The 23,181-nt window shown below is 37.1% G+C and overlaps 2 long non-coding RNA genes across 6 annotated transcripts in view; one reads left to right on the top strand and one right to left on the bottom strand.

Annotated features, from left to right (window-relative positions):
• LOC149113780 (uncharacterized) overlaps positions 1–6,747 on the top strand; it is a 36,520-nt gene extending 29,773 nt beyond the window's left edge. For all 5 annotated transcript variants that reach the window (XR_016206546.1, XR_016206547.1, XR_016206545.1 and 2 more), the window contains exon 4: positions 318–6,747. This is a non-coding gene — a long non-coding RNA (uncharacterized LOC149113780). The remainder of the gene's footprint in view (positions 1–317) is intronic.
• On the bottom strand, positions 6,653–21,768 carry LOC110068415 (uncharacterized). Its single transcript, XR_016206559.1, has 4 exons — positions 21,700–21,768; positions 21,548–21,611; positions 15,907–15,977; positions 6,653–9,656 (listed from the first exon to the last, which is right to left on the bottom strand). It is a non-coding gene; the product is annotated as an uncharacterized LOC110068415 (long non-coding RNA).
• Positions 21,769–23,181: the final 1,413 nt, after the last annotated feature.

Below are 23,181 nucleotides of genomic sequence, written 5' to 3'. Positions count from 1 at the left end.
TAACCGCTAGAGTGAAAATTCAATGGAGTGAATATAGTTTACGTAGTGTGCATTAGTCAGTTTTATTCAATTTTTACTGGTGACTTAATCGTTGGACTAAGCTATTTACAGACAAGCAATCCTTAGCTGTTAAAACTAGGTAGTTCATGTACACAAAATATATTGCATTTTTCATTTAATGACTTGTTATCCAAGCTTAGATGTTAAGAAAGACATCAACTAAACCCTTGCAAGTGATAAAAAATACATCTTTCAAGCTCTCTTAGAAATCTCAGATTGGATTCCAAAATAACCTATCACTGCTTGTTTCATCACAGGATGTTGGACCAGACAGAAAGCATCACATGACAGCACAGACTCAGAGGCCAGGAAAAAGACAAAAGGGCAGGCACGAAAGAGGATGTTTAAAGAGTCAAGCCGCCTAGTAGACAAGTTGACAAGATGGCTTATGGTAGCATAAGTAGTTTATTTAACTATAATAAGTTGGCCCTGCCCGGGAGGCCTTTGAACATGGGGTACAGCTGGCCCGGGGTTTTCCTCCTAGGAGCAAGTGGACGTACGGGGAGGTTTTTCACCCAGCTGTTGTTCCACAACCTCTGTTCAGGTTAGCTGGTTATTTGTGAGCTTGACATAGTCTTCAACTAGGTTCTTGTTGTGGATTCTTTGTAAATTTCTTGCATTGGTTTGGAGCAGGTAAAACTGAGTAAAAACCTTACATACTGTCACTGACTTATTAGAACAAACACCTCTTGCCAACAACAAGTGACTTTTTCATGACCTCAGCAAACCCATCAACAAACTTGCATTTCAAACAGACCCAGCATAAACTTGACTAACAATAGATCGAGTGAAACTGAGAACATTTGACACCAACAACCACTACATGTAACACCTTACAAAATGACTTATTCATGACCTTAACAAACCTACCAACAAACTTCAACTTCAAGCAGAACTGACACAAACTTAAATTACAATAGATGAAGTGACACTTCACAACATCTAACACTGACAGCTTTACACCTTACAGATGACTTATTTATGACCTCAACAAAGAAACCAACAAAGTTTAACTTCAAACAGAACCAGCGCCTACTTGACTAACAACAGATGGATTGAAACTGACAACAGTTAACTGACATCAACAATTACTTATACCTTACAAATTTATGACTTATTCATGACCTAAACCAACCAACCAACAAACAAACTTTACATTATTTTGTAACTTCAAACAGAACCAGCACAGACTATAACAACATCTGATACAAACAACTACTTACACCTTACAAATGACTTTTTCATGACCTTAACAAGCCAACCAACAAACTTTAACTTCAAACAGAACCAGCACAAACTTGACTTACAATGGATGGATTGAAACTGACAACATCTGAAATCAACAACTACTTGCACCTTACAAATGATTTATTTGTGACCTGGACAAACCTAAAAAACTAGACCTGACTTCAGTACTTCAGTTGAAACCTAAGATATTGACATTGCAGGCTTAACTACCGACTAACATACTCTGCACCACAATCACCAATACTTTACAGACTACAGTAACTGCACAAGCTGCATACCAATGCAAGGATTAGCACTAAGTCAGATAATATTATCTAATGCTACATAAGTGTGTGTGCCACCATTATTCAAATAAGTGTTTTTCTTCTAAAGAAAAATAATCTCCAAACATTTTGCTACTGAATATCACCATAGCTGTACACTGTACACTGGTTTACATTTTTGTGTTTACAATTGTACATTAATTGGATCAATGATCGGAATCAGAGGTCTTTGCTACTGTATGTAGTTTTCTCTGCAGATTAACAACAAACTCACTGTTTAACTACACTTCATGAGTTTATTAATCAAAATTCACATTATTTGCAAGCACAAGAAAGACACCGGTCCAGTAAATTATTTTCTTGTGAAGTTTTGCACTGATCTTGGCGGTTTCCGTAAGTCTCATTTTTTTCTGACAAGACTCAAATTTAAAAATTTGCAAAGTTATGTTTATCTTTATAGGGAAAAAAACAGCTAGGAACTAAATTATGGTAACTGTCTTATTGGACATATGCTAAGGTTCCATCTTTAACCTTAAAAATTGGAACCATATTGAGTAACTTACAGCAAATTAATTCTGAGAAGAATGCAGGATGTCCAGTTTTTCAATTTCCAGCTCTTGCAAATTGGGGTGTGCTTCATTACAGGCTAAGAAAAATTAATTTAAATTAGTTGGTAGACCTCTTCCTGGCCAAATACTTCCCGGCCCTAAGGATAGCTTGCTAAATGATCTTTTACCACAATCGCTGCTAATCTCGGAATCTGATTGGCTAATTTGCTATTGTCGATAAGAGTTCAGACAACGCTGCTCGTGTCAATGTGTCGCGCAATGCCTTTTTCAGCTCGCATTCTAGAAAAAGCATTTTCTTTGACGTTGATATTCAGTGGTAAAAAAAAATCGAAATGTGATTTAGCGTGGTCTGTACTCTTATCAACAACGATACACGTCATCACAGTGGTCAAAAGTTGTTTTGGACTCACTCGGCTGTGCCTCTTGAGTCCACAACATTTTGACCACTGTGACGACGCGTATCATTGTCGATAAGAGTACAGACCATGCTAAACCACATTCGATTTGTTAAACTTCTTATCTTAATGTACAATGTACTTCTTTCATAGAAGAACAAAAAATATTTCACTACTTAACTCTTTTCGAGCAACAATCAACATCACGCTGCCACTCAACCTTACTACTTACTGTAGCTTTCTTAAAATAATCATAAGATGTTTGTTTTTGATTAACCTCTCTTAGGCGGGAAACAAATTTAATTTTCTTCGGGAGTCGGTAATTAAGAACTAATTTCCTTTTTGATCCATCTTTACCATTATAAAGTGCTTGGCAGCTTGATGGTGGTTGTTTAATTCCCAAACAAGGGAAAAGTTTTAATTATAAATTGAACAATCTCAATGCACACTTAGTAAAGTGGATCTGTAAGCTCATTAGCACAAACTTAAACTATATCTAGCCAAAAAATATTCACTTATCTCAAGCAAAACAAAATTTCCAATTGTAAGCAAGATTGGTTCACACCATCTTTTTTACCTTTTTGACTACATCATTGATTACTTTCAAGACTTACCAAAATTTTCATTTACGCAAATTTTCTTTGCCTTAAGCCAGAAAATATGACACCACCTGCTTGTAGGAAAGTTTTCGAGAGTCAATCTTACTGAAGACAAAATGTTATCAGAATGTAGAATTAAGCAAAATTTAATTTGAAGTTCTCCATTTCGGATTTATTTTAGAATTGGGCTATTTTCCGTTTCCAAAGTGTTTCGTCTTCAGTCTCTCAATTTTTGTTGCATTTTTTCTGACTAACAATGATATTTAATATTAATGTTAAACACATTTAGATCAACAGTCTGCATTTTACCTTATTTCTAAGTTCTTATGTTTTTTTTTGTTTATCTAGAAACAAACCTTGATTCCTTCACATAAGTTTAAACAAACATTTTACATCCTCGTCGAGAACTACACAATGCAGACTGTTGATGAAAACCAATGTATATTATCTTGCTTAATGCACTAGTTTCTTGGTTCTTTCTTGGTGTTGCACTGAAGGTTCTCTTGGGCGTCCTTTAAAGGTTTTTCAGTGATTTCTCTGTTGCTCCAAAAAATTGTCAGAATTTATCAGGACTATATTTCTGGACTTTCTCGGTTGCTCCAAAAAATTCTCGTGATTTTTAGGACAAGAAGTCTATTTATGCTTAGTACCCTGCAGTACCTTAGCAGCCCGCTCATGGTCATGGTTAAGGTTTCTGGCTTTTCTTTCTAGACTTCTGTCACTAAGAAAGAACCATGTTTTTCTTTATTAGTCTATTTATAATGCTAATGAGCTTGCATGTATCTGCTAATTAAGTTGTTAGGTTCTTATTTAATTCCAGGACAGAAGGTGGCACACACATCAAGACCAAAGATTGGTCATATTCAAATCTAGCAAATCACGTCCTTGCTGGGTTGTGGAAGCTCTGCCTCTGAGAAGGTGTGTTTCTGATGTCCTCTGAAATATTCCAACTGAGAAATCCTGGGAAACTTTATCTGATCCTGTAATTCAAGCCGGGGACAGTTGGGCACTTGGAAGAGTTGGCCGTTTGCTCTCAAGTGGGGTGGACAGTGTGAAGGAAGGTGAGAGTTTGCTTTTCATGTCTTTAGGGTTTCACTTTTTTTGTCACAATACCACACCATCAATTTCGGCCCAGCAAGATGCTTGTTTGCAGTCAATGTATCAGGAAATGTTCCACAACCATGGACGTAAAACAGGAGTGCTGAATTGTGGGGCTCAAGGAAGGTGCATCTCTAGAGAAAGCATAGACAGTGGAGATCACTGAATTTCATCGGTCTGACCTGATTGGATTTTTACAAATGACATTAAATTGAGCTGAGTCACTGGGGGCCTCTCTGATTGGGTTGCTACTGGGTCAGGTTTACTCTCTTTTCTAGTTTTTCATTAAAAAATAAACTTTAACTTTAAAATAATAAAATTAAATCCTATAGGCCCAACTATAAACAAAACATCTTTTGAAAAAAAACAAATTATTACTAGGCATTATATTAAATTTTCATTTTTCCTTTTGAAAAATTTCGCATCATCATCTTAATTATTTTCATTCTCTGTTTTCATTTTCATTGAACTTAGCATATTAATTTTTAATTTTCAAAAAGTTCCTTTCATTAGTTTAATTGACACTTCACAAACTAAGGAGGACTAGTAAGCACCAGCTGTTTGGCACTAGGGTCTCTGGGATTGCCATGGTAACCAACACGAGCTGTGAATGGTCAATGGTTGCCTTGGTAACCATCAACTAATAGCCCATGCTAGTTACCAAAACAATCCCAGGAAGCCTTATGCTGACAGCTGATGCCTAGTCCTCCTTAGGTTTCTGGAGTGTTTCATAGCTTATTTGTCAATTAGAGGTGTATTTAATTAGAAACTAATATATGATAGGTGTTGATGAATAATTCTTCGTTGTTAGGCTTGTTAACTGTTAAATAAAACGGCGGCATTCCATTTAACAGTTAATTAGTCTGTCAATGAGGAGCAATTCTGAAACATTTTGCATTGATTTAAGCACTTTAGTTCATTCAATTTCTTACCAACCAAGCCAATTAAACAGGAATTCAAAATTTTTCACCACCAGGTTATTAAGTATAATTTATATAGATATAAATTGAATCAAAATAGCATTTCTCAATTTTTGTTGCAACATTTGTCTTTAGGGGATGTTTTTTTAGGTGGGTTCAATATCTCTTCCACTAAAATCCAGCAAAATTCACTAAATTCAGAGTTCCACGGATGGTCACGCAATGCTCCTCCACAACGTGAGGAGAGACATTGCGTGAGCAGAGAAGTCACGGATGCGAAGGACGCTACAATGGGAATTTCAGATTAACAAACAAAAATATTTTAAATGAGTAGAGGGGGTAAGTTTCTAAAGAAACGTGGTGCTGCGTCGGTGGGGAGTATAGTAAGATAATTTGGTTTATCAACTGATCTGATAATGTGAATTGGCCACCGTAAAGAGATTCGAAAGAGATTGCAATCTCTTTACGATGGCCAATTCACATTATCAAGCCAGTTGAAACACAACATAACTTTAGCTCTTACTTTCTCCAAAATTGTTGATATTGTTAGCAGAGATTCGGCTTAAATCTTTAGCTCGTTTTATTTTTCAAATAACAAGACCCACTCGGCTTCGTATGTTAATTGCTCGTTTCAGATCACGGATGTTCTCTGGAGAATTGTCTTTCTAATTATTCATTCATTCGCACGAGAATTTGATTTGCATTTGAATAAACAACTCTCCAGAGTAACGTCACGTGACATGAAATACGACAATAAACAAACAAGCTGAATAAGCATAAAAAACTAAAACCTTTTGCAATCGTTTTAGTTTTAAATCAAAACTAAAGCTTTTTTGCCATAATAATCGGCCAATTTCTTTCATCCAAATTAAAGAGAGAAACCTGACATCGGTAGCTTCACAGCTGAAAGACTTTTAGCGACTTGTGCTCTTTGGTGAAGTTTGTGGAATGACGGTCGGTCGGAGGTTTGGTCGGAGGTCAGACTGGCGGATTCTGGGTTCAAATCTTTCTTTGATTTCAACGGTGATGCACTGAAATCGAGCGCCATACTTTAGCGCTTCCGTTTTTCTTGTCCAGGTTGCGGACATTCCAACTTAAATGGGTTTTCATCCAAAATATTCCGGGAGGGCGAGCTTTTTGGCAAATCTTTTATTTTTTCGATGCATTGACTTGCGGATTAGCATCTTGAACCAAATTACGAATTTGGCATTTTAATTATTTTTCAACTCATTAATTCCAAAATTACTCGAGTGTGGCATTGTGACAAATTAAGACTGAGACCCCGGAGGCATGGGGAGCAAACTCTCACTTTCCTTACGCTGTCCACCCCACTTGGGAGCAAACGATCAACTCTTTCAAGTGTCTTACTGTCCCCGGCTTGGATGAAAGGATCAGATAAAACAGACCAGGATTTTAAAGTTGGAATATTAAATGAGGACTAAAGAAACAACATCGACTTGGAGAGGCAGAGTGGAAGCAACCCAAAGAACAGGGACAAGATTGGCTAGATTATTTTTTTTATTATTTTTTTCTTCAATAAAAGTAATGGACAAGAGAGACAATTTTTATTTCAATAAAATTTTGTTATCTTTCCACCCGTGTTGTTTTACTTTGCAATCCAACCATTTGAGTGAACCAGATAAACTCACCAAGAATAAGCCAAGTTCTGGAGAAGTCTTGATAAAACGTTGCAGTACCATCAACACTTGTTTAAGTAAACAGCTCGTTTATTTTGTCAAAGTACGCCACAGATACGTCTTTTCAGTACTTTAAACGAATGAAATATATTTAGAGAATTTGTACCGAATTGTTTTAAAGTCTAACTTAAAAAAAGATAAATATCTATTGATTCAATTGAGGCCTTGAGCTACTGTACTGTATTTCAATTCCAAGCTTTCGCCGTTCTACGACATCATCAGGGATGCCGTAGAACGGCGAAAGCTTGGAATTGAAATACAGTACAGTAGCTCAAGGCCTCAATTGAATCAATATATTTATCTTTTCCGAAATGTTAGTGAAGGACAACTTCAAACGTTTATTCTAACTTAAAATTTAAACATATTTGTGGCGTACATTGGAACAGAAACAAACCGTTTACTAAAACCAGTCTGGAATCGTACCGCTTAGTTTTAACAAGACCTCAATTACTGTAAACATAAGAGTTTCAGTCCCAAGCTGGACATATCAATTCTCCTTACGAATTACCCCAAGTGATTTGATCTTTGTTTTGAGAATTTGGTAGTAAATCAAGACAATATCCCGAGTTGATGATTTTCAAATATATTAATATTGTAAGGAGATATAATATGCTCATCACCCTTGGGACTACCTCAGAGTACGTTTCCCAAATCCTCTCCAATGAAAGAATGGTTTCCAAATAATGGCTGAAAAACCCGAGAAAATTCACAACCGTGTACAGATTATTTTATTGACGTTTTGCCGGCTTATATTTGCTTTCAGGACAGAAACGGCTCTGAAATATATTTGTTGTACGCACTGGAAATACATCAACTCCAGCGTATTTTAAGTGCACTTTTCAGTTCCATAATTTCCGATCATAAAACATCAAGAAATTCTTTCAAGAGAACCGTGAAATTGTAAGCAAAGCTGTAATTCTAATTCTGCGTAAGACAACTGGTTTGAAATCATAAAAACAAAACATGCAAATTTCTGCATGCTATTTACACGTAACCAGTAAATTTTTGCATATTAACAGCTCAAAATTATAATTGTTTTAACTTGTGCAATTAAATTGCTGTTATCTCTATCTTGTAGTTGCTTCTTGAAAAGTAAGTCTCCTTTAGCTGAAGATCTAAACTCCACGACAAAGACTTCTGTACATGTACTTGCATTTCTCATCTTGCGTGACATTACTACGTTCTTTTCGTGGCACAAGGTAAATCAGTCATGCGATAGTAAACATCCGTCGTTTTAGAAAATTATATTTACAGACTTGTTTTTTTTAGAGAATGTACAGCAAAAGCGAAAGTTAGGAAAATTTCTGCTGCAATCTTGAATGTGCATTTTTTTTTCACGATTTTAATGACATCCGAAGGTATATTGGCGGAGAGGAGAGGAAATGCTTTGAGAAATGTACCCATCAAGGTTTACAGTAATTAGAGATACAGTCAAACCAACCCAAAGGCGACCATCTGTGCACTTTGCCAAACCAATGGCGTGCTTATAAATTTTAGATAAACCGCTCTTCTAATAATTTAGCTGCACGAGACAATTTAGGACTTTTACAAGGTAGTCACATTTCAGACTCAAGATAGTCACTTCCCGGGGGTCACTTTACACAAGGTGGTCATTTAGAGAGGTTTGACTGTGTTCAATACTTCAGACATGCAATATACTGTACCAAGATTTTTCTTCAGTAACTTTTTGATATTTTTATCTTTTAATTTGTTTTCAAACTGTGATATATATGATACAGAAGTTCAACAGATCAACGCCAATACATCACGTCCCAATCAGTGTAAACGTTTGGTCAGTCGATCAGCCAATCAAAGTCCATTGGTAAGTGAGTGAGTCAGGCAGTCAGTCAGCAGTCTCTCAGCAGTCAATCAGTCAGTCAGTCACTCATCAGCAGTCAATCAGTCATTCAGACAGTCATGAATAAGTCAATCATAGTTAGTCATTCAGTTACAGTAATCAGTTCATCAGCAGTCAATCAGTGCGTCAGTCAGCAGTCCTGAAAAGTCAGTCAGTCAGTCAGTCAGTCAGTGAAAAAAGTCAGTCCTGAGTCAATTAGTGAGTCAGTTGGTCATGAGTCAATCAATCAGTAATCAGCCAATCGGGCGGTCAGTCACAAGTCAATCAATCAATCAGTCAGTCAGTCTGTCTGTCTGGCTGTCTGTCTGTCAGTCATTCATTCATTCAGTCAGTCAGTCAGTTAGTCAGTCAGTACGTCAGTCAGTAAGTCAGTCCATCAGTCAGTCCTTTATGTTTGAGTTATATATTGTACATAGTTTGGATACTGTGAGTTTTACTGTGCCAGTTTCAGGATCATTTTCCCAGAATGAAATTTTGGTTTCTGTCACTTTTACCTGGAATTCTCTCTCATTTTAATGTACCAAACAAACGGGATAGACCACAGCTACTTTAACAATGTCCATCAGCCAGTCAATTGGTACTGCAGCCCAATTACTCACTAAGTTATAAAATCGCCAATTCAAAAATTTTCTTTGAAGGTGAAAATGCAATCTAATTCTGAAAAAACATCTTACTTTTGAACATCACTTTTGGCTGCAGAAGATAAATTTAACAATTTCATGGACGATGTTTTTAAAAGAGTGTGATTTAATAGCTTTTCTTACTCATTGTGTAAATCATCAAGGCACAAACTGCATGTCTGAAGTCAAATAATCAGAGCAGAACTTGGCTTATTCAAGAGTTTTGTTTACCTGGTTCACCCAAGAGTTGGATTGCAAAATAGAACATGCAGCCCTTCTAAAGATATAACTGCTTGATTTAGTCCACTTTCTCCCTGTTGGCATCTGATCTGAAAAAAAAAGAATACTAATTTGTCAGGCTAAGAGATAATTTTATACAAGTTTTTATAACTATTACCATGTACTTAACATTGCAGTTCAGAGGGTTGTACAGGACGGGGTCTCTGGCATGGTTCACGAATGAAAAAATAGCGAATTACAGATCACGGACATTGAAATTTCATTTTCCGGAATCATAAAAATAAGCAAGCAAGGTAAATCTTTTTAATAACCTACTCACTCTAAAGAGTGTTACTAGGCCATATAACATTTTTGAAAATCAAGTGTAGGACATCAAGGAAAGCCCTCTGTTACTTGGTAGTTGTGGATGCCTTACAAAACGTTACAATATTTCACATTTGATGTTTTCAGTCTTAACAAATCCCTTGGAGGGATTGCGTCTCAAAATCACATAGGATAGAGTGATTAAATCCCGAATGTCGGTTGATAATTCATGTTCTTCACGGGCCACACAAAACCTTTAAGTCACAGATCATAACGAACAAGAAGATCTGTTAGATCTTATAACCGCACTTTTAAAATTTAACTGTTTTCCTAGTACTACTGTCGCAATGCAGTGCACATTCCAAAGCAGTCCTTGATGATTCATTGGTTACCGTTGACCCCATATCACTTGGTCAACACAAAATGTGTTATTGCACCATCACTCTTGTGAAATCTATGATGACGTAATGGTCATAATCTGGAAGTTCGCTCGGGACATGCCCATGAATGATAAGAAAAGGAAACAAGTGTCACGCTATTAATTACGCTATCTATAATGAACAGCTTTCTTCCTTAAAATTCAAAATTTAATTTGTTTGTGCTATGTGGAAAGGACAAGTAAAGTCACACGAGTCACACAATCCAAGGTTTACACTATCCACAGCTAATTTTAGAATTTACGGTTGTGTTTTTTCCCCCTAACATTGACATAAACGCTGCAAGTTCTGGCAAGCTCCTGTTTACCTCAGCAAATATTTGATTTTCCTTTAGATCTCTTAACTTGCTGTGATGAAACAGCCAAAGAATTTACTTCATTTGCTTAAACCCACAAGAAATACTCGCAAAATTGCAAATAAATTAATGACCGTCGCTTCTGGCGAAATAAACTTGCAAAGGAAACACAATCTTATTTGTCATGCAGCGAAAGTGAAAGCTGCAATGTCAGCACATTCCATGGCTGACGTAATACCTTTTTTTAGCATATTTTTTATTCCCTTCGAATCCAACGCTTCAATAAAACCAAAAGAAAATATATTTTACACACATTATAAAGAGAACAATATCTGTAACATTTTCCATGTATTAATGTTTCAACAGCTTTTGGTGAATAAACTTCACAGGTTGAGTGATTCAAAATTTGGCCGAGAGAAAATTTGGGTCTGGTCACCGACAAAACTAAAAAAAATTAATAAATAAACCCCGTGCAGAGCTGCGCTGGGCCCGTGACCACGTGGTTAATAATTTCCTAAATTCACATTTCACGGAAAATAAAGTCATCACAAGAATACCCCTGTATGACCCTCAGTCTGTGAATCAGTCAACTAAGAGGTCAGTCAGCCAGTCAGTCAGTCAGTCTGTCTGTCTGTCTGTCTGTTTGTCTGTCTGCAATTCAGCTAATCATTTCATCTGTTAGTATATTCAGTTGCCAGTTTTCAGTCAGTCAGTTAGTCACTTATTCACCTTGCTTGCTCTTTACGCTTGCTAAACAAACTGCCTAAGGGAAGCACTCATTGTTACTTATTTCATTGCCAGAGAAGTTCACCTAGTCAGTATGTCAAATAGTGTAAATGTCATTGAAAGGCCGCGTGCAAGAATGTCCCCTAGATTTTTTGGCGATTTTGAAAGTGCTCAAAAATAGCTGAATTTTGGCATGTGGGCTTCGTTTTACCTGAGAAACATTGCTCTGAAGTTTTTTTGGCTGAGGCGCTCTTCGTTCTCGAGAAATAACGTGTGCAAAAAACTCAGTTTTCCAAGCGGCATCTTTTGGAGATCTTTTGTTGAACAAAAAACAAAAGAAACCTTATTATTTTGTTGAACAGCAAACAGGCAGACTGTTTATAGTGTATTCCACTGAATCTTAGCTGTCTTAAAGTCAAAGGAAAATAGTATACAGAGCGCAAATCTGGGAACAGATTGTTCACATCGGTTATTGTGACGTGAACACAACACGTGAATCGATCAAGCGTCAAACGAAATACCATCGGACGAAAAAGAGATGTGCCGCATTAGAGCTCTGTCAACTAATATCTTAAGCATTTTGTTAAAGTACCAGGTGGTTGAGAGGCATCATAAAGCCTCGATAAACCCGTAAGTCATCAGCACGTTTTAAAGAATCAAAATGTGTTCTGAAACTTCGAAGGCAGCTGATATACCGTAATCGTGTTATCGGCGTTCGAAGTCAGATCGAGCCAGGCAGCAAAGTCCGAGAGCAGTTCTTGCCCAAGAAAAATACCCTCTCGTGAGTTGTGGCCCATTTGCCAAGCGTCGCTAGTGTCAAAGTTTGGAAAGCGAAAACTGGTTTTTGTCTTATAAAATTTGTCTTGTATCGACCGCCATGTTTTCCCGCGCACGAGGTGTAAAGACCCTTCCCGACATGCATTGCGATCACGTTCTGCTCGCGTTTCTCGAACTGGTAACTAGATTGTTTCGGCTTTTTTCATTTAAACATAATAATGGCCAACAAGTAGCGATCGATTGTAACATAGATGTGTGATTCAGGTTGCGTTGATTTTATTTCATATCGGCATGATTTGTAGTGTTTTGAACTTCTGGGATCAGCGGACATGCAGATGTACGGACACCCGTATGTTGCGCAGAAGGGTTAATTTTTTAATCTGTTTACCCTATTTATAGAGCGTTTTCACGTGAAGTCATCAAATTCTTAAATCCAAAACTAAAGAGCCACAAGAGTTGTTATCCTCATCAGGCATAAGAGGTACCAGCGCATTTTGAATTTCGAAGTTAGGCGGTGCGTGACATAAAGCTACCATCGTGTTTGTCGAAAAATATGTATTTATCTCGTGATTTTTAGCCACTTAAGACGTTGCTGTATTTGGAAAAGTGCTCATTTAATGTTTATTTGTTCAGTGCAGATAATCATTGTCCCAGATAACCAAAGTAAGTTCCAGATGTCAACACTATTTTCCGGCCGCCATATTTTACCTATTTAGACCTGAAATCAACATTTTTGAGCTTACACATTGCGTGAAATTAACATTTTGCTGTTTTCTAAGTGAAATCAACATCTTTTCCATCACGCGTTACGTGAAATCAACATTTTTACCTATTTAGACCTGAAATCAACATTTTTGAGCTTATACGTTGCGTGAAATTAACATTTTGCTGTTTTCTAAGTGAAATCAACATCCTTGCCGTCACGCGTTACGTGAAATCAACATTTTTACCTATTTAGACCTGAAATCGACATTTTTAGCTTATACGCAGCGTGAAATTAACATTTTGCTGTTTTCTAAGTGAAATCAACATCCTTGCCGTCACGCGTTAACGTGAAATCAGTATTTTTACCTATTTAGACCTGAAATCAACATTTTTGAGCTTATACGTTGCGTGAAATTAACATTTTGCTGTTTTCTAAGTGAAATCAACATCCTTGCCGTCACGCGTTACGTGAAATCAACATTTTTACCTATTTAGACCTGAAATCGACATTTTTAGCTTATACGCAGCGTGAAATTAACATTTTGCTGTTTTCTAAGTGAAATCAACATCCTTGCCGTCACGCGTTAACGTGAAGTCAGCATTTTTACCTCTTTAGACCTGAAACCAACATTTTTGAGCTTATACGTTGCGTGAAATTAACATTTTGCTGTTTTCTAAGTGAAATCAACATCCTTGCCGTCACGCGTTAACGTGAAATCAGCATTTTTACCTATTTAGACCTGAAATCAACATTTTTGAGCTTATACGTTGCGTGAAATTAACATTTTGCTGTTTTCTAAGTGAAATCAACAACCTTCCCCGTCACGGATTAACGTGAAATCAACATTTAAATCTTTTTTGACCTAAAATCGACATTTTTGAGCTTTTACGTTGCGTGAAATTGACATTTTGCTGCTTTCTAAGAGAAATCAATATCCTTGCCGTCGCGCGTTAACATGAGTCAACATTTTAACCACTTTTGACCTGAAATCAACAAATTTGAGCTTATATAAGTTGCGTGAAATTGACATTTTGCTGGTTTCTAAATGAAATCAAAGTCCTTGCGGTCGCGGCGGGCCGATCCTTTGTTATAATAAACCGAGGCGAGACTTCGACTTATAACAAAGGCTTGGCTTGGCTATTATAACAAAGGATCGGCTCTGTTTATCATAACAAAGGCCCAGCTTCGTTTATTTGAAGGACTCGGCGGGAAAAGGGCGTCAGGTATTTTAATCAAAAGTGAACTTTGTCGAAAACGCTCCAAATTTCGCATGCAGTTTTGTTCAGGTATGTTAAGCAATGTCTCGTAGTTTTCGCGCTAAAGTTCGCTTCGTTCTCGAGATATTGCGTATGCAATAGACCCACTCGGTTTTTCCAACATGTGTGCCTTTTTTGCATACGTTATTTCTCGAGAACGAAGAGAAACCCAGCGAAAAAAACTCCAGAGCAATGTTTCTCAGGCGAAACGAAGCCCACATGCCAAAATTCAGCTAGTTTTGAGCAGTTTCAAAAATGGCCGAAAAATCCAGGGGACGTTCTTGCACACGGCCTTTCAATTAGTTTATCATTATGAGTTAACCTGTTAGTCATCTGTTTACCAATGAATCACCATGCCAGTTCTACCAGTTTATTTGTTATCTTAAACAATTACATGTACACAGGCAATGAATAAATCAGTTCAGAGACCAACCAGAAGTCTAATAGGATATTTTGTCAATAAGAGAAGCACATAAAAAACAATGAGTTGACACACTTCACAAATGTACTTAAAAGTTTCCAAGTGCTAAGCAGTTTTTATGCCGGTCCATCAACCAGCCAATCAACCTATCAATTAGCCAGTCAATTAGTTAATCATTTAAATGGATTGAAGCCTAGTTTCTAGTTTATTCACTGCAAATTTGAAATGGAGTGCAAAAGAGGAATTCAGTGCAATTTCAAGGTTACCCCAGGTGAAAAAGGCCACAGTGAAAAAGAGAAGACAATTTGTCACATTTCAGAGCCTTGTAAATTAGCACTTATGAGAAAGAATTTCAAAGTTGGACATCTTTCTTGCCAATAAATGAAAGATATATTTCAATAAAAATGTAAAAAAAAAAACCATTGGAATTTTGAGCTGTGCAAATTTTGCTGGAAAAAAATGTGCGAGTGGAATAATGATTTTGAGTGAAGATTTTTTGCAGGTGATAAAAAAACCCTTGAAAAATGGCATAACTGTTACAATAAGAATGCTACAAAGCAGTAATAACTTGATTAATCAAGAGTAATATACCGTAAACACCGGCGGATAAGCCGCACTCACAGATAAGCTGCACCCCGAGTTTGGGAACTATATTTCGGAAAAAAAGTTTTTGGAAGGAACTCAAAATACTTCACAAGTGGAGATTGAGAAAGTTCTTTACATGTACATTTCTTGATTTATTGAATGTAAACTGGCATAAACTCACAAACACTGGAACTCTTACCTATAATTTTAGTTTTGCAATAGTATGGACATGATGTCTACCAACTTTGACATATGTTTGATCTTTCTCTGGTGTTTTTAAACCAGTAATTTTTTCATTCCTGTCAGTTTTTCAGTAGAATTTTACACACAACAAGAAGAATGCAAGCGCATTCGTTCATTCGTAGCTTAGTAGCCAGGCATTTCACCAGGAGATGGAGTACTGGACACAAGTAGCTCTCGAAGCTTTCTTTGTTGACATGTACACAGCTTTGTGGCAGAACGGAGATTCCCTACTGCGAAACATTTAGCTACTCCAGAATGAGCTAGAATGGCAACCTTAAACTGGTTAAAAGATTTTTTACTGAAGGTTTAATGTAGTTTAGCAGCAAGAAATGTCAGCTTGTGATTATGAACAAAAACAGTTCCTTTAGGAGCTAACTCTCATTTATTTTATTACTGAAGTTCTTATTAGTTTGCTTTACCGGCTTATAAATTTTTGATGGAAAGTGTTAATTTATGCAAATTTATGGCACATTGTCCAGATGTTCACGCAGATAAGCTGCATCCCCGACTTTTAAGGAAAATTTTGTGTAAAAAGGTGGAGCTTATCCATCGGTGTTTACGGTAATTGCAAATCACTTTTATTAGTTTACCTGGATAACTGCTGCATGTAAATCCTGATTGCCAAGTCTCTGATCCACTTGGTTCCCTGTTTACATCTCATCTGGAAAACAAAATTCAGGTCTCCTTGTAATTTTTATGTATTTAGTTTCCATTAAGCTCCAGATACTAACTCCCCTAACGAAAGGCTAATATAGCATAGAGAATTTGCAGATTAAGGCAATGTCTCCTCATTGTTTACTGAACTGAATGACATCGAATAGGGTTCCGCTGATGTCAATAAATTTCACCAATTGACTCCCGGAGCTTTTTGCCGAAAACACATTTTTTGGACATTTTGGAGATTTTCAGCCTGGATATGGGCCAAATTAGCTCCAATCTACTCAAAAAGGTATTTGCAAAATGACAGCATGCCTTTCTTTCCACTTACAACATTTTTGCTCGGGCATGCACAGAGATCAAAATTTCTAGATAGTTTTAGGACGAGAAAGTGATCTACATCTTTAGGCTTTTTGTGTTTTGTTTTTATTTTATTTTTTGTCACCTTTCCTTTTTCTACTTTTCTTATCTTTTTGCTGCAGTGATTGACCTTCTACTGGGCTTGCTTCCAGTTCAAAAATTTCTGAGAAATTTTGGAGTAGCTAAGTAGCTAAATTTTGGAGTAGCTAAGTGTAGTCGCAGGAAATTTTGCTGGCCGTTTTTCACTCAAATTTCGGAGCATTTATTGTGCATATTTCAGGCTCCATTGAGCCGATCACTCTGATCTGGGTATTACTGGAAAGATATTTTCCTCCTGACTTGCAGAACTTGAGTATAGATGATGTCAATTTTGGTCAGAGGTGATGACGTCAGAAGTGGAACAAAGGCCAACGCCTGTCACGGCTGGTTACGGGCAGCACAGGAGTCAATGGGTTAAAGGGAGCATGGAAATTCCAAGTCCAACCAAGCCATTCTTACACTGCTAAAGTTTGTCATTTTGAACATCTGGAAACTTAAAAAAAAAAAAGACTGCCAAAGCCTAGAGAAGCTATTATTGAAAGCAAACATATTTCAAAGCAAACATTGTCTGCAAACAAAATCTTCATAACTAAAAGCCAAGTCATTTTGGAGCTCTGTCATGATGTCCAATCATGATGAAAAATAATAGTCAGAAAACTTTCAAAATTTGGTTGCACAAGGTCCAATGACAGACTGTTAATTCTAGCACTGTTAACATCTTTTAACTATTCATATTATTTTACTGTGGAAAATCATGAAATGCTTGCAAAATTGCCACTTAAAATTTCCAGAAACATTTGTCTGACACAAAGTGCAGGCATTCCTACACTAGCATTCAAAAAGAGATATACACACAGTACATGTAGCTATCTTTGTTTCAGAGGATTAATAAGTCATTTAATATCTAGAAACTTTCATGCCTCATAAAATAATAGTAAAAAAATTGAAAACAACCAATGCTTGTTCAGTTACCCAATCAGAGCTTAACTTAAGTTACTATGCATGAAATTATTCTCATCACTTGAAATTAAAATATTTTTGTTGCTAATTCTACAACAAATAACTCATTGCTTGGTTCAAAACAAAGTTCTGGTGCTGGGTTGAAAAATATTTTTTTTCATTGCTGTTCAAAAATTTGAAAATTTTCTGCTTGGTTTATTTGAAGTAGTTTTTGTGCCCATGCTGGGTTTGAAAATTAATTTTTTTGCCACTGGGTTAAAAAATTTTATTTATCGCTGAATCAATTCCAAGTTGTTGCTGCATGAGCCAAATTCAGTTTGCTTTGTTTCCCAGTTTGAATTTATACTTAAAAAAAAGGGGAAAAAAAGCTTAAAGGTCAAATATGTTGCTGGGTTAATTGACAGAATCTTATTTTTGTTGCTGGACCATTCAGAATTGTTTTATTTGCTGGTTTTAAAATATTGTTTTTGCGGCTGAGTTCAAAGATGTTTTGTAAAAGGTTTCAAAATTCTCATTTTTGTTATAAGACTGTACTAAATCACTAATGCTAAACTTAATGCTTTGTTGCTGGACCGGTCAAAGTTTCTCTATTATAAGTTACAATGTACTTCTTGCTAGGTTCACCATTGCAGGTCTTTATTTTGTAAGAATATTGTTTTTCTGGTCAAGACTTAATATTGTTATTTTTTTTTCGCCAGTGTACAGTAATTGGTGTCTGGATGGTATTAAAGTAGTTAATTAAAAATAATTTTGGACGCACCCTGTAGGCATAAAAGCCTGCTATTGAGAAATGCCATTGGACGGTATAGAATGTACAAATAGTGCTGCCATAGCTGCTTTTTGGCTAGTTTTGCTATTTAGAGAAAAGAAGAATTTATATGGTTTTTTTGATAACTAGTTATTAACCACTAGTGAAGTCTTTACAGGAAAATCTCAAACCGAGACCTTGCAGCAATGCTGAGGTTTGAGATTTTCCTGTAAAATTTGCATAACGTAAGGTTTGAAATCCCATCCTTCTGTCAAGTTTAGCTGCAAGTTTCTTTTGCTTAAGTTTTGGCAATGCAAACATCATAGTTTCGAACAATCCAAATCCTACTTTGAGCCTTTGACTTTTACCAAGCTAAGATTTTTACTTGAGTATTTTGACTTTTTTTGTTTACATTTTCTTTGAGTATTTTGACTTTGTTTGCATACATTTTCATTAATTTGAAGAAGCAAATATATATATATATTAAAAAAAAATGTTCACAAAGAAATATCTGTACACATTTTCAGCCCAAATGAGGTTAAAATAAATTGGTCAAACTGGCAACATCACTTCCGGCCAAATGTGAGAGGGGTCGGTACAAAACATGGACCCCCAGTCTGGACCCCCTAGTGGACCCCCTAGTGGACCCCCTTTTGGACCCCTTCTGGACCCCCATCTGGACCCCCATCTGGACCCCCATCTGGACCCCTCGTTTTTTTCTTTCTCTTTTTCTTTTTTTGAACAACAGTTAAAGTCAGCCGTCTAAGTGATAAGCTTTATGTACTTTTGAATGATTCAAGCCGTGATTAAATGCTTTAGACGATCAACAGTCAGGAGAATTGAGGAGAGTTGAGGAGAATTCAAACGATGTGTTCCGCTGTTTATTTATACGATATTGTAAATAAATGCAGGTAAATACAGATATGGCAAAATGATGAACAAATAGTTGAGAAATACACGTAGAAGAAACGACATTACACAAGACTGGGAGTTCTGCAACACGGGGTACTTGTATTTGGTCACCCATCCAAGTACTAACCCCGCAGAACAGGGTTTAACTTTGTTGAGTGGACGAGACGTGGTGCTGTCCTTGTGGTATAGTGACTCTACGCTGAACGCACTTTTTTTAATTTCTAAGATGAGAAAAGGTAACAAAGAGAGAAAAAAAAACATTGATACATGCCTGAACCATGACCTGAGCAGGAAGCGCTCATTCACCTTAGAAAGAAAAATTTTAAAATAATGGACCTCCACAAAGAACACAAGAGCATGTTAAAGGGAAGGGGCAATTCGCTAAAATTGCAAGAAATGCAGATGAATAAATGAATTCCTGAACAATGGTAAGTGAAGTGCAATTTTCCAAACGTAACAGCTGTGGACCGATAGCGTTTCCTAGTTCCTAGATGCCATAATCCATGCTTCTCTACTGATAAAGATGCTCAGGAGCGAGTGTTTCATTTTGTCATAAATTAATGAATACACAAAGTTCTTAGTGAAAGGACCCAATGTTCATTTGGAGGTGCTCTCTATAAAAGCCTGGGTATAAAAGTTATGCATGGTAGGATTCCTGGTGATTTCTTCAAACCATCACTGATTTTTTGGATAGAGTCAAATTCGAGGACGATTCATTCGACGCCTCGACGGCGATGGAGAATAATCTGACATTTGAGAGAACTGCCTTGGAAATTCGTGTATAGCGCGGGTGAGCCGTGAAGAATAGAGGCTGAAGGACACAAAAACAGAGGAAAAGAATCAAGAAAATAAAAGTCTGCAGTTCTCACAGTGTGTCATTTTGTTGGTTTATCCATGTCATGATGTCAATTTAGTTCACCCACTTTTACTTTATAACCTATTTCAGTGCCGCTGCTCATAAAATATAACCCCATTGTTTCGTCATAACCAACCTTAAACCAAGTTAAGTTATTCGCTAATTTTAACCAGATTTTGTAAAAAATAAACGCAGTTAACTCTCTTAGTGCGGGTGGAGCCATATATTATTCTACAATGTAGACCAAACGTTACGTGTTATGTTCTAAGTTTAATTATTTAAATTAGGAGCCCGTATTTTCTGAAAGGAAAAAAAAATCATTTTTCACATTTTTACTGCACTTCATTGATTAAGTAGACTTTACCGTCATTCAAAAAAAAAAGAGAAAAAAAGTGGCCAAGACCCATTCAACTTGGAAAATGGATCGTCTGTAAACAGCGACAATTTTGATGCCACTTAAGGTTTTAATCCGTAGGTTAAGTTAAAGTTAAAGCCCTCTGGTATTGTTAAGAAATAGTGCAAAACGCAACGGTAAGAGAATACACAAGGAGAAGTAACACTGTTGAAAACATTCATGAAGTTATCGGTACTTTCTTTATAATTGTCTCGGTCTCTTGCACTGCTTCTTGTCCGATCACCAAAGCAAGTGATAATTCTCGTTTTCATTTCTCTCATTTTTGTTCGTTCTTAATTTTCCCAGCAAGTATCAAGGTGTTTTTTTTTCTCTCTCTTTGTTACCTTTTCTCATCTTAGAAATTAAAAAAAGTGTGTTCAGCGTAGAGTCACTATACCACAAGGACAGCACTATATCTTGTCCGCTCAACAAAGTTAAGCCCTGTTCTGTGGGGTTAGTACTTGGATGGGTGACCAAATATGAATACCCTGTGTTGTAATAACTTCTTTTTCTTTCTTTCTTTTTCTTTTTCTTTTTTCCCCTTCCCTTTTCAAGGCGATATTTAAGACTGCAGAACTCCCAGTCTTGTGTAATGTCGTTTCTTCTACGTGTATTTATCGACTATTTGTTCGTCATTTCGCCATGTCCGTATTTACCTGCATTTATTTACAATATCGTATAAATAAACAGCAGAACACGTTGTTTGAGTTCTCCTCAACTCTCTTCAATTCTCCTGACTGTTGATCGTCTAAAGCATTTAATCACGGCTTGAATCATTCGAAAGTGCATACAGCTCATCACTTAGACGGCTGACTTTAACCGTTGTTTAAAAAAAAAAAAAGAAAGAAAGAAAGAAAAAAAGGGGGATCCAGATGGGGTCCAGAAGGGGTCCAAAAGGGGGTCCACGTTTTGTACCGAACCATGTGAGAGCTTGGTTGCTCAGCTCAAAATGGCAGTAAAAAACATAACACCGTGTTGACATCACAAAATTGGCCGGAAAAAGAAGGAGCAAAACTTCATTTAGGGTCAAAATGCCTTAGAAGATTAGCGGGGTCTTCGTTTTTGAGTTTTTGGGGTCTTAGGGTCGTTTTTAGAGGTCTTCCTTTTACAGACACTCTTGATCGCGTAAGAGCTAGAGTTCGACCTTCAAGCTAGAGACTCGCGCCAAAAGGTGTGAAAGTTGGCAGGTATAGAATTTGTCCCTTTGTTTTTCTACTAACGCTTATATATTATACCTGTTCTAGTAGGCTAAGCTTATATTAAATATTGTAAATGTTAAAGTTTGTGAGTTTATGCTAAGCTTACCTTCATCCAGCAAAGCACTGCATTGATCAACAATCAAAACGTCTCCTTATTCCTCCTCCTGGCGCTGACATGTATAAAAAGGAAAAACAGTTACCTACTGTCTCACATCAAGTATTTCACTGGATCAAGCCGCTTTAAAACAAATAACAAACCTTTGAAATATTTCACTTTTGCCCACTTGCAAAATGGCAGCGAAGACTATTACACCTGCAAAGACCAGTGGGAAATAGCAGGGTAAAAGGGGAGGGGAGGGAGGGGGCTGCGTTGGTTCTAGGCTGCGATCAGGCTCTACTTTTGGAAGTGTCGCTATCTGGCTTTTCGCCTTGGTGCGCGTGCGAGTTTACGAATAACCTGCGATTCCTGCGATCAAGAGTTCTGTTTTGTTTGGCGTCTGAATATAAGGGAGGGAGGGTATGATCGCAGGTTAGTTTACGAACGACGCGCTTGATGGAACAAACGACATCGGGGCGCGCTTCGTTCGTCTCGCGTGTCTCTCTTGCGGTCCAAAATACGAGACAACCTGCTCGCAGGCTACAAAGTTCTCTGCGTGACGATCTTGAGAAGGCTTAAATTTCCATGGCAGGTCGGGTCTGACGTCGTGGTTGAATAACGAAAATATAAAGATGTTTGTCAAGTTTTGTAAAGTTTGTAGAGTTACCGGTTGGAACGAGTCCCAACGTTTATAATGTAATTTTTTTTTTGTAGAGTTACCGGTTGGAACGAGTTGCCCAACGTTTATTAGGTAATTTGCCGTAATCCAAGGAAAATAACGAAAACAATTAATTTTAAAAACGTCTTATTATCAGCGCGCTTTATTTAGCTAGCCTAAGAGGTTGTCATACTGTAAACTTCCTAAGACAACGACCCCCAAAAGTAACGTCAAAAAATTGTGGCCGCCAGTAAATCCCGTAAGTAACGATCCCCCCCCCCCGAAATTAGCGAGCTCACTCCTACCCCTACCTCCGAAAATAGCGAGACCAAGGCTCAAAGAATATTTATTTTTCTAATAGTCAAGTGAAAGAGCTGATAATTATGATGAAGTCACACTACAACAAGGGAAGGTATCGCTTATGCCACGAAGTGTGAAAAGTCACTTCGTGCGTCAATTCATGTTGCGCCGTTTTAAAACAAAACCATTTTCTCTTGAACAAAACCCATGGAATTTCATCAAGTAATAGGAACGTACTAAAGAAGAACTTTTCTTTAAACTAAAATTGAAAACTCTGTGTCTGTTTCTGTCTCTGTGTCTGTTTTCAACAGGAGCGTATTTAAAGGCGAACGTTTCTTTAAATTAAAATTGATAACTCGACTGGCGCACTGAGATATTGATACAGCACAATGCGTCCTGAAATAGAAACTGCCGACCAATGACAACACGGTCTAGAAGAAGAGCCTCCATGTGGCAGCAGCATAACATTTAAACTGGAACGAAGAATTTTGCGTCATGTCTAAGAATTCAGTTTACGAATTTCCGTCTTTTGTTTCGTTAAAAGAGTTCAGTCGCACTAACTTTATGTAACGTTTTTTGCTCCCCGAAAGTAACGAGCCCCAAAGGCTGCTAATTCCGAAAGTAACCAGGGTCGGTACTTTCGGGAATTTAGGGTGTGTCTCTCAGTATTCAGATACTGACCTCT

Source organism: Orbicella faveolata, unplaced genomic scaffold, assembly GCF_042242905.1.
Source record: "Orbicella faveolata isolate gen_17 unplaced genomic scaffold, um_ofav_v1 contig_14, whole genome shotgun sequence".
Classification (NCBI taxonomy): Eukaryota; Metazoa; Cnidaria; class Anthozoa; order Scleractinia; family Merulinidae; genus Orbicella; species Orbicella faveolata.
This window is presented reverse-complemented; position numbering and strand designations above follow the sequence as displayed.